The sequence below is a fragment of the Herpailurus yagouaroundi genome, unplaced genomic scaffold (assembly GCF_014898765.1).
Source record: "Herpailurus yagouaroundi ecotype Mexico unplaced genomic scaffold, PumYag 161, whole genome shotgun sequence".
Classification (NCBI taxonomy): domain Eukaryota; kingdom Metazoa; phylum Chordata; class Mammalia; order Carnivora; family Felidae; genus Herpailurus; species Herpailurus yagouaroundi.
In genome coordinates this window covers 13,479,865-13,491,982 of record NW_024412402.1, presented here as the reverse complement: position 1 = coordinate 13,491,982, position 12,118 = coordinate 13,479,865, and the positions used below count along the sequence as shown (strand labels likewise).

The 12,118-nt window shown below is 43.6% G+C and overlaps 1 long non-coding RNA gene across 1 annotated transcript; it reads right to left on the bottom strand.

The window, feature by feature from the left end:
• Window positions 1–233: 233 nt before the first annotated feature.
• Window positions 234–11,885, bottom strand: LOC121035253 (uncharacterized). Its single transcript, XR_005792827.1, has 5 exons — window positions 11,782–11,885; window positions 6,579–6,652; window positions 5,891–5,998; window positions 5,010–5,118; window positions 234–344 (listed from the first exon to the last, which is right to left on the bottom strand). It is a non-coding gene; the product is annotated as an uncharacterized LOC121035253 (long non-coding RNA).
• Between the last annotated feature and the right edge of the window lie 233 nt (window positions 11,886–12,118).

The following is a 12,118-nucleotide window of genomic DNA, read 5'->3' as shown; positions in this document are numbered from 1 at the left end:
AATGAAGATCTCAGAAGACAGAAAACATTATAGCAATTTAAAGGTGTTGCTTTGGGAGCGCCTGGGTGGCTCAGTCGGTTGAGCGTCCGACTCTTGATTTCAGCTCAGGTCATGATCCCAGGGTCATGGGATGGAACCCTGTGTTGGGCTCCATGCTGAGCGTGGAATGTGCTTAGGATTCTCTCTCTCCTCTATGCCTCCCCCCCACTCACACTCGCTCTCTCTCTCTCAAATTAAAAACAAATAAAATTTAAAAAAATAAGAATAAGTCAATAAAATGTCGCTTTGTACTCACACGTATGTGATCCCCATGGGACCGGAGCTGGACGGGCCAATGGTTGGACCTGTGGGTAGATGAACATGGGAAACACTATCCATGGGTTTATCCCATAAACTCACAGGGTACCAACACTGATTCCATCTATATTATTGATTGAAATATCTAGTTTGTCCACAATTCTAAACCCTGCTGTTTCGGCCAGGACTTGTGGTCACAAGGGACAGAAACACAACTCAAAAAACTTAAGCAAAAGAGGGGAGGATTAATAATAATCCAACAGCGTAAAAGGCAGGGGGAGACATGGCCTTAGGGACAACTAAACCAAGGATCAAATGTTCTAAAAGGTCTCTCTGTTCATCTCTCATTTCTGCTTCCCTCCGAACATTAGATTTATTCTCTCAAACTATCTTACCTAACAGACGGGCATTTATGGCTGCTGGCTACTCCAACTTTGTATCCCAAATGCTCTAAAACCAGAGGTGTAAATAAAGGCCCTCTTCTCCCAACCGAAATTTGAAAAATCCCCCGACAAAAATTCCGAACATGGTTTTGGATCTTTTGCCCATCCCTTGGACCAATCACTGTGGTCTGTGAGTGAGGTACTAGGAACGGCCCGCCTGGACCACATGATCACCACAATCGCCCTGTGGCCAGGGGCGCAGAGTTCATTAGCAAGGGACAGCAGGAGAATAGGCACTGAGCGGACAGCAATATTCACCCCCAGTACGGAACCGATCTGAATGACTCGCCAACTGCAGCTGTCAGGCTTTTCATTTTTTTTAAGTGTATTTATTCATTTTTGAGAGGGGTAGAGGGGCATGAGAGGAGAGAGAGCGAATCCCAAGCAGGCTTGCATTGCCAGCGCGGAGTCTGATGCGGGGCTCGAACCCACAAAATATGAAATCGTGGACCTGAGCCAAAATCAAGAGTCGGTTGCTTAACCGACTAAACCACCAGGTGTCCCAGCCGTTGGTAGGCTTTTGGATGCTAACTCTTCTCAGAGGATTTAAAACCACCGACCTGACCACTACATTGAGAAGTCCAAGGAACACGTTTCTGAAAGATTTCATCCATGGAGGACTTTGAAAATAAGGCACTTATCTCAAAGTCAGTTATTTGGCTATATCAAACATTCAGAATCTAGAAATAGGAAAAAATAAATAAACAGCCTTTGAATAATTACGAGAGGTGTTTTAAAACTCAAGTTGTTGGGGCGCCTGGGTGGCTCAGTCGGTTAAGTGTCCGACTTCAGCCAGGTCACGATCTCGCGGTCCGTGAGTTCGAGCCCCGCGTCAGGCTCTGGGCTGATGGCTCGGAGCCTGGAGCCTGTTTCCGATTCTGTGTCTCCCTCTCTCTCTGCCCCTCCCCCATTCATGCTCTGTCTCTCTCTGTCCCAAAAATAAATAAACATTGAAAAAAAAATTTTTTTAAACAAAAATGAAGACCTTCCATACTCTTAACCTTAAGAACCTGAGACTGTGCTATAAGAAGAAAGAGGGCATAATGTTTTTTCTTCCCCAAATAATAGGCAATGATGAGCTCAGAGAACGCTAAGGTGAACTGATAGACCCTTCCAGGGACCATTTGAAGTTTTAGAAACAGAGATTAGAAATCAAGTACTCTGTGTCCGTTTCCTTCTACCCCGGCGCTAGGCTTTCAGATAAGTATTCATTTCTCCATGAGACAGAGGCTGTCATGGAAAAGCTACTCTGCCAGAAAGAATTTAGGACACTTGTACAGAACTGGGCTAAATCAGAGATATTCTCTGGTCAGCTGGCCATAATCTGCCATTTTCAGATCTCTTGAAACTGAAAAGATTTTGTGGTTTATGGTTGATTCACATGACAAGGAAACAAGAAAGTGGGTGGGGTGAGGAATGAAGTAAAAACTCCCATCATGCATTCCTTTAATAGGTATTTATGGAAGGCTCAATACATGCCAGGCTGATGTTACAGTTAGTTATCTATTACTATGTAATAAGCTATCTCAAAATGTAGTTGCTTCGGCAGCAATTTAATTTTGCTCATGAGTTTTGAGAGTCAAGGATTTGGGAATGGTTGAGCTGGATGCACTTGGCATTTGTTGGCTTGGTGAGCTGGAGGGTTTACTTCAAAGGTGGCATCTCCCCTCAAATGTCTAGAACCTCAGGGCTCCTTGGCCATTCTCTATCTGTCTCTGCCTCTCTCTGCCTCTCTACATCTGTTTCTCTATCTTGCTCTCTCATCCCCCCTCCCACCTTCCCCCCACAGGATGTCTCATATTCTGAGGCTTCTCCACTTTGCTTGGATTTTTCACAACATGGCTATCTCACAGTATTTGTAGTCCTTATGAGATGACTAACTTCACCGTGGCAAGTGTTCCAAGAAACCCAACTGGAAGCCTTAGAAGTCCCTGCACATCACTTCTACCACATTTTCTTAGTCAAAGTGAGTCATTAAAGCCCACCCAGATTCAAAGTGAGGGAAGGAATAGGCTTCACTTTTCCACAGGGGGTGTGGCACGCAGATACAGGAAGGGAAGGACTTGATGGTGGCCATCTTGAAGAGAAACGACCACATATAGATAAGGATCTAGATATAGTCTGTCCTCCCAGAAAGAATGGATGATACAAACAAGTAAACAGGCCCTTACAATGATACAAAAGGTATACTGTGGAATAGGAATAGGAGTTGAAGGAGCTCAGACTTGAGAGGTCAAGAAAGGATTTCTGGAGTAGAAAATATTTAACGTGAGACCTGGGCCAAGCATGAGGTGGTTGTGCAAAAGGGAGGACAGAAGAGTCAGTGTTCTAAGTTGAGAACAATGTTCTAGAAGACCCAGGAAAAAAGAGAGAAAGAGCATTTGCGTAAAAACAACCCTGAAATAGGGGCGCCTGGATATCATGTTGAACATAATCTATAGTTGAGTGGAGGGAGAAATAAGGAGACAACCAGGAGGCTGTCAAAATAATCCACATGACAGGGGTGCCTGGGTGGCTCAATCGGTTGAGCGTCTGACTCTTGATTTTGGCTTGGGTCATGATCCCAGGGTCATGGGATCTTGGGCTCCATGTCGGGCTCTGCATGGAAGGTGGAGCTTGCTTTAGATTCTCTCTCTCTTTCTCTGTCAAATAAAAAATAAAATATGGGGCGCCTGGGTGGCGCAGTCGGTTAAGCGTCCGACTTCAGCCAGGTCACGATCTCGCGGTCCGGGAGTTCGAGCCCCGCGTCAGGCTCTGGGCTGATGGCTCAGAGCCTGGAGCCTGTTTCAGATTCTGTGTCTCCCTCTCTCTCTGCCCCTCCCCTGTTCATGCTCTGTCTCTCTCTGTCTCAAAAATAAATAAACGTTAAAAAAAATTAAAAAAAAACCCAACAACCCTGAAATAACCCCAATATGTCAGAACAGTAGGGTGAAAAGATATGAATGTTGAAAGATGAAATTGAAGAGAAAAAAAAAAACGAACATAAATCCCCACTCTTTTCTATGTAAAGGTAGATATGTGTTAAAAATACGCTCTTAGAGCAGTGCCTGGGTAGTTCAGTCCGTTAAACCTCAGACTTTTGATTTTGGCTCAGGTCATGATCTCATGGTTGTGAGATCGAGCCCTGTGTCCAGAGCCTCCTTGGGATTCCGCACCCCCCCCCCACTCTCTCTCTACCTCTGCCCCTTCCCCACTCATGCTCTCTTTCTGTGTCTCAAAAAAAAAAATACATTTTTAAAAAATGGGTCCATGCCATTCATAAGGTTTTGTGGTACACATTTCATCACTTTATGTTGTTAATGTCTTTTCCTTCTCAGTAAGTACACTTCTAAGACACTGCTTTAAATCTGTGTATAATATTCATTTATTGTCTCTGTTACTTTATTTACTCAATCTCTTAGTGTGGGATAATTAGGGCATTATTTCCAATTTCTTTTTACATTTCCCCTTATACTTAAATCTTCATCGTTTTGGATGATAATTTCCTAGATACACAAGTTCTGAGTCGATATATAAGAACACTTTTTTAAGGTTTTTGATACACAGTACCAAAGAGTTTTCCAGAAATTTTTATTCATGTTTAACGTCCCACAACAAGGTGAGAAAGTGACGACTTCCCTATACACTTCCCGCCAATAGGAAAAATCATTGTGTTTCTAGTTTTGATCAATTTGATACGTTTCAGTTTACATTTCTGTCATTACTGGGGAGACGGAAATTTTTGATGCTAGTAGTTCTTTTCTTATGTCAGCTTCTGAAGACGACAAACTTATCAAAACTAGATGTGAGTAGACTTCAAACCTGAAAATGCTATAAAACATAATAGGCAAAATTTAATCCACTGGTACATTTCGATGTCGTTTGATAATACCTCTGTCTGCCTCTCTTTCCCCTTGAATGCTTCTGTGTTTGAGCTGTTCTGAAACAGCCACAGCAACTTTGTAGAGAAAGGAGGAGAGGAAGTCAAGGGTTGTGACATATCAGAGACCCGGACTAAGTTCAATTCCAGTTAAATAGGGTGAAGTGGGGTGAGTGGGGGCCTTATTTCATTCATGATAGCTCACTGGCTCCCTCCTTTAATGCATTTAATGGTCCTGTGAATTTAATGACCATTGCAATTAAAGTCACCCTGCTTAAGCATTGTGAATTACATTATGCTTGTTAGTGGCTGCCTTTGATAAAACATAATAGCAAAGTCATCTCTTTTACATCATAAGTCATTTTAAATATTGCTTTTCTGTATCTGTCCTTGCCCAATTGATTTATTACCTGGTACTCCTAAGAAGTGCAATAAAAAGAAAGTTAGGTCTTGAGTAATTCTTCCGGTGTCTGGATAAACAGGCAGCCAAGGGGGACCATGGCCTTCTGATTGGTTAGCCTAAAAATGAAGATGGAAACGAGGGTGGCAATCGGGAATTAAATTAGACGAGTTATACAAAAGGAAAATATTGGTTTTTTGTGGCCTCTTTGCTCTTCTCCCCTTAGGATGGAAACTCAACAAAGGTCACGTCTCTACCAGGAAGACTTGAGACACAAACGTATTCAGATAAGCCAGGGAAGTGGATCAGAGAGTCAGGAATGGGGACAGGGGACAGAAATAGTGCTAGAAATATGGCATGCCTGCTTTTGTCTACTTAACTTTATGAATGAAAATTTCGACAGCGATCTTTGTAACCAAAACTGAACAAGAATCTGTTGAAGTCAATGTTGATTACTGAAGCAAAAACAAACAAACAAAACCAAAACAAACCACCTCAAAAAGCCCTCATGTTGCTGTGTTATTAAGCACCTCAACCCTAAATCATGCGAACTGTTGTTGTCATTTTCTTCTTCATTTTGCTCCAGGAAACCAGGTCTCAGCCTTTTGGTCATTCAGTCCAAATAGCTTCCTGGAGACAAGCCCACCGATGCCTAATGTTCATGTGAATCCATAACCCTTTCATCCAAAATCTTTGTCCTTACTCATAACATTCACACTTGGATGCATTTGGAGAAGGTAAGGGAGCAGCTGTGCTAAATATAACAAAGCTCAATGATTCAGTGCGTGATTTCACTCTGATTAGTCCCAAATGACAACGCAGAATTACCAGTGATAAAATGTCTTTTGGGGTACACCATCAGGATCTCAGAGAACAAGGGAGGATTCTCACCTGGTATATTATTTTGGTGCTTCCTCCTTAGCTCCAACCGGCTGTTCTGTGATGCCTCCATAAATAATAGAACAAAGGGTTCTCCATTCCGCACACCCAGCCAAAGTTCTTGAGTTGACAAATATAAAGAAGAGTTCACAAATCTCCGTGCAATACCGTCTGCTAACAAAATTACTTGTTGAGAGACAGAGTGGTTTTGTAGAAAATACACTACACCTGAAACAGGGAGACCTGGGTTTGAGACCCATGTCTGGACCCACCCTGCTCTCTTTCTTTAGATGAATTATTTTAACTTCAAGAGACTTCAATTTCCTCATCTATAAAAAGAAGGGTTGGACTATACTAATTCCCTCTTGCTCCTAAGGACCATGATTCCACTTTGCTGTCCTGATCACTTCCACTGGATGTTCTGATATAAATTCAGTGGTTTGGGGGCACCTGGGTGGTTCAGTCAGTTAAGCGTCTGACTCTTGATTCTGGCTCAGGTCATGATCTCCCGGTTCGTGGGTTCAAGCCCCACATCAGGCTCTGCACTGGCAGTGTGGAGCCTGCTTGGGATTCTCTCTCTCTCCCTCTCTCTCTGCCCCTTTCCTGCCCGCACTCTCTCATTCTCTCTCTCTCTCTCTCTCTCAAAAAAAATAAGTAAATAAACTTAAGAAAAATTTTAAAAAATAATAAATTCAGTAACCTTTTTTTCCTCTCAAAATATTTTTTCCATGAAGATACTCATATTCATTCGGAAGGCAGTGGTCCCCTTATGACCTGGAAGAAAAGAAAATAATGACATAAAAGCTTTAGAAGAAATACAAGTAATAATAATAAATGGATACAGACCCATGTAATAGTGTATATGCACACACACACACACGCACACCTTCAGTTTTGAGTTGCTAATTCACCGCAGGCAAAAAACATTGCTAATATAGTTACACAATGGGCTTGAATCTCCTCTCTCATTTTTAATAAGCGCTCGATTTATCCTTCAATTTTAGTCCGCGTCCTTACATTGCTGTGATTACTGAAGACTGTTTCCATCCTAAATTGCTGCAGTAGACATCTTCTTAGATCTGTGAGTTGCCTAAATTCTATTGTTTCTTGGGAAATAATAAGAGCCACCAGCACAAAAGGGCATACTTGCATACCACTTTAAGGTTTGTATTATTTAGAGTTAATGTCATACCCACCAGGATTGTATTAGTGGCACCGCACATCAATTCAGAAGATGACATCTATCATTTCACCAAAACAACCTTCCAGAAATAAATGACTAACATTAAATAAGTATCATGTGTTAAAACAAGATTGATCCAGGGTGCCCAGAGGGGTCTGTCAGTTGAGCGTCTGACTCAGCTCAGGTCATGATCCTGGGTCGTGGGATCGAGCCCTGAGTGGCTCCACACTGAGCAAGGAATCTGCTTGGGATTCTCTCTCTCCCTCTGCCCCTCCCCCATTCGCCCTCCCTCTCTCTGTCTCTGTCTCTCTGTCTCTCTCTCTCTTTCAAAACAGAACAAACCACGGTTGATCCAAAACACCCTCTAAAAAAGTTGGTCAGACAGTTGAAGTAATAAAATGTAGAGTAAATACAATGAAATGGGCACTCTAAAACCCATTAATGAAAATAGATGTGATTGTTTCAGTCTTTCTGGAAAATAATTTGGGAAAATGCACCCAGAGGCTTAAAAAAAGTTTGTGCCTTAGTGATTTTAGTTCTATTCATGTATCCTAAGGAAAAATGTGAAGCACAAAGATATTTTTAAATATATTCGTGTACGAGGGGTGCCTGGGTGGCTCAGTCAGTTGAGTGTCCGACTTCGGCTCAGGTCATGATCTCACGGTCCGTGAGTTCAAGCTCCCCGCCAGGCTCTGTGCTGACAGCTCAGAGCCTAGAGCCTGTTTGAGATTCTGTGTCTCCCTCTCTCTCTGCCCCTCCCCCACTCATGCTCTGCCTGTCTCTCTCTCTGTCAAAAATAAACATTAAAAAAACTAAAAAATATATATATTCATGTACGAATCATTTATGATAAATGAAAATTGGATCTAATCTAAATGAGGAATAGAAGGTAATGGTTTAGTAAATTATGGCCTATCCATATGATGGAACATTATGTAGTCACCAAAAATATACTTTGTTAGAATTTTTTAATGGCACAGAAAATGCCTCTGATATTCTATTAAGTGAAAAATGTCATAAAATTATATGTTAGAATTTAATCTCAAAACTTTCATACCCAGTAAAAATAGAACACAGTATCTCAATATTGTATTATTATTATTATTATTATACTCTTCTTCTTTAAGTTTTTTGTAGTCTCCAAATTTGCCAAGTTGGGCGTCTGCTTCTTTTAAAGTCAACAAAATACCCAGAGACATTAAAGATGATTTGTATTGAGAGGTCTGGAGTAGCCAGAATGCTCAGAGGAATGAACTATTTTGGTGGATTTAATGTTGTGACAAACTACAAATTAATTAAGAACCCCTTTCTGAATCTCTTTGGTGAGAAGCCCATCATCAGCCACCAATTGTTTTCTGAATCCGTACCAAATCCTTGATTCAGGGCCCCGAAGGCTACCATGTGGCCCAGACCAGGCACCTTGCAGAGATTCCAAATCACTACCGTTTGGTGTTCACCAAGAAAGTCTTCACAAAAAGTCTTCACTGACGACACAAGGGAGTCCTGCGGACCGGACAGGATTATAGCACAACCTCCCCACCCCACCTCCAGGCTGAAGAACTGGATGGACCAAAGCACAGAGCGGGAGGGAAAGTCAGGGCACGTCTGGGATCAAGAAGTCAAGAAGACATCTTCCTAGAAAGAGCCAGGGTCTTTGAGGGAGTGCCGGGGCACGGTTTCTCAAGGTCATCAGTTCCCTTTCCAAAACAGTAACTAATGGTCATAACTGAGTCTTTGCTTAATTACTGTAGATATTGTGGTTCCTGGACCATCCATGGGAACATTAAAAGCCACAACATACTTCATAAAAGCCCATGTCAAAGCCGCAAGATACTGTTCTAAATGACAACTGTAATCCCCTACCTTCATATAGCGCCTTTCTGTTTACAAAGCTTATCACCATTTCACCGATAAGGAGACACAGTCACAGACATCTGATGAATCATCCCCATTACGCCGCGCACGCAAGTGACGGGTGGGTTCCAATCTTGGAACTCCTTAGCATTTCTTTCTGCCCCCAAGCTGCCTCTGACCCAGGGACACACTCCCTCGAAACCCACTTCTCCTCTACCTCTTCCCCAATCTCATTTTAATCATTGTCCTTGTCGGCTTTCTTCTTGGATTATAAAGTACGGGGGGTTCTGTTTAGACTGGGTCTGGATTCTTCAAAGCAGTTCTCCACTTTCAAAGTGCTTTCACACCTCATTTATCCTTACAACTTCTCAGGTAATTCCGACAAATTGAAAACTTTACTTTCGTCTGAGTACACCGAGGACAGAATGGGACGCGGAGGGGGTGGGAGCAGGGAGGGGGGCGCTGGGGGGGGGGCAGGAAGGGGCGGCTAATTTACACACGCTTGGATTCCCTCTGTGCTGCACACACTGAGGCAGAAAGGGCCCTAGGTCCTTGGACCCTAGGGCCCTAGGACCATGCGCTTTGGTCCTTCTCAGGTTGACAGGCTCCTCCTGGAAATGTCAAAGGTATAAAATCCCCCTTTACAAATTCCATTTTTGTTGTGCCACTTTTCTACCAAAGCCTCTTTCAACAGTCGGTTCCATTAGAAAAACCGTTCTGTCATATGGTTTCAAGTAATCTTTACACTTCTAACATCGAATATGGCTGCCAAGTATTATTGCAAGAACTAAATAGATGACATCTGGAAAGAAGAATGTAAAAACCCACTGTTTCATGACCCCCACCTGTGTCTTTCCAGGCAGCGTGAAAAGGAGAGGGAAAGCAAGCAGCCAAAAAGGGATTCTCAGCAACATCCTCCGGAGGAAAACAGGGAGGAGGGACACATGGTAAAAATCGGAGCTATCATCTGTCTGTGTTGTCCTGATTTACCAAACGCATTTCAAACACTGAGGGTGAAGCAGAAGGTTGCATATTCAGCCAGTCAGTTCAGGAGATTTTCCCAGCCAGTCGTCTCTCCCAAATTCAGAACCTATTGCTTAAGACATCAGACTGGTGGCGGAACCGAGCCCGGATTTAATGAACAGATAAACCAATGATACTGACTGAGCATCTCCGATGGCCCTGTCCCGTAGAAAATATGGGACAGTGTAACTTTGGGCAAAACATTTTATGCTTCTTAACTCCAGGCTACCCTGTCTGGGAAATGAGGAAACTAATGACACCGGCTCTTCTAAACTGACAGAGTTATTGTGAGGCGCAAATAAGGTAATAGATGCGTAAGCTCTAAAGTGCCAGAGAAATGCAAAGTAACATGATTATATATACAATGAACCAGTAGGTCTGCCCCTTGCTCGCACGGAGCTTGCAACCAATCTGGAGGAACAAAGCATCAACATATCCAATGTAAGTACCAGCATAAGGATTACATTAGAGAAGAGACAACGTGACAAGTGGTTTGGCAAGATAATATGCAATTATTTGCAAGTGAGAGGTACAGACAATGAGATTTATGAATTTTAAATAGGTGACGATCTCAGCGAGCTGGAGCGATGGGGACAGGCTGTGTGGCAGAAACAACTCGCGATCTGGCCTTGGAGGGTGAGTAGTAGGTCGGGCAAGAAAAACACGTTATCGTCCCTACAGCCAACCTGAGCTCCTTGCCCAGACCCAGGTAGAGACATGCGGAGATAGAATTCACAAACCACGACAGCCCGTGGTCTACTGTCTGAGGCCAACTGGGTAAGACTCCACCATCATCAAGAAGCAGAGTGAGCTTCAGAAGAAGTCCCTGGACGTTACCATAGAAGTTTAACTTGGAATTGTTTGGCTGCCCCATAACCAAAAACCACCCAGACCCTCATACTCTTCTTCGCCACCCCCTTCTCATTCAGATTTGTCTTGCCTGTTAAAACTGCAGGGTGTCTCGCAGGAAGACGATATAGTCAGTCACCCAGCAGTTGTGTTTCCGAGGTGAGTCGGTCACAGCGTGGTTGGCTGTGGTTGGCCAAGAAATTCCAAGTAGGAAACACAGACGCAAAGATAGCAAACACAAGATGGGCCTCATTTCAAAACCATTCACTTAGCAATGACCGTGTTAGAAGTCTTTTTATCTATGAGGATGCATGAGGTCACAGGCCAAAAGGGAGTGGGGGTGGGGGGGAGGCTGTGAAGTGTATCTGAGTTGCTTGGAGCAAGGTGCTAATGCGACCAAGTGCAGAGGTTTCACCTCCCACCCATTCAGTTCACCGACCAAAAAGCAGCAGTCACACTTTTGCCGGACGTAGGATGCAGTCGAATTTCATCCAGCCATCCCACTGGTGCAAAGTGTGGGTTGTGACATAGTTCAGAACAAGGTGCAAATGGCTCCATCCAACACATTTGCTATGCCTCGACACCTGGACAGCAAGTCAATGCCCAAGGCGCGATCCGGTCCCTACTTCCTTCTTCCCAAAGGCTTTCGCCACTGGTCCGGCCACCATCATCCAGTATGTCGAAAACATTTCCCGATCCACGTCTGTGCTCAAGCTGTCTCTCCTGCCCTGAGGCCTTCCATGTCCCTCCTGCACAGCATCGATTCAAACCTGCTTCCTCCACAGGGCCACTTCTGGTGCCCCGATTTTCATGGTCTTCCCACTGCCTGAACTCCTGACATAGCCACAATGCTTTTCATTTTGGCCCTGGAGCTTCAGCACGGTACTTTGTACACAGCAAGCTCTCCTTTAAATGCTTAAGAAATAAATTTCAGTGACATACGGTAGAGTAGGGGGTAGTTAGAAAGAGCAGGAGACAACTTCTCTGGACTTACCTGTTTGGGGTATAAATGCCTGGTCTTCCCAAATAGCACATCAGCAACAGTATCAAGGACAGCAACGGAAGTGGAAACCCTAGGAAGCAGAAGAGCGATGGTGGTAGTCCTTGATTCCTTAATAATATGAGACAAGAGGAAAACGTCTGGCTCTAAATAGAGAAGAACTAACTACATGATCGAAGCCATTACCTGAGTAGTTTAGGTCAACGCACTGGACAGGGACACATGCAGATCTGTGGGGCATCGAGATGAGACAGTCATCATCTCCCGGCCCGACCTATCCTTTTTCCTCTTCAAAATCCAGTAAGTACGTCATTGATCTGGTTCGTTCACC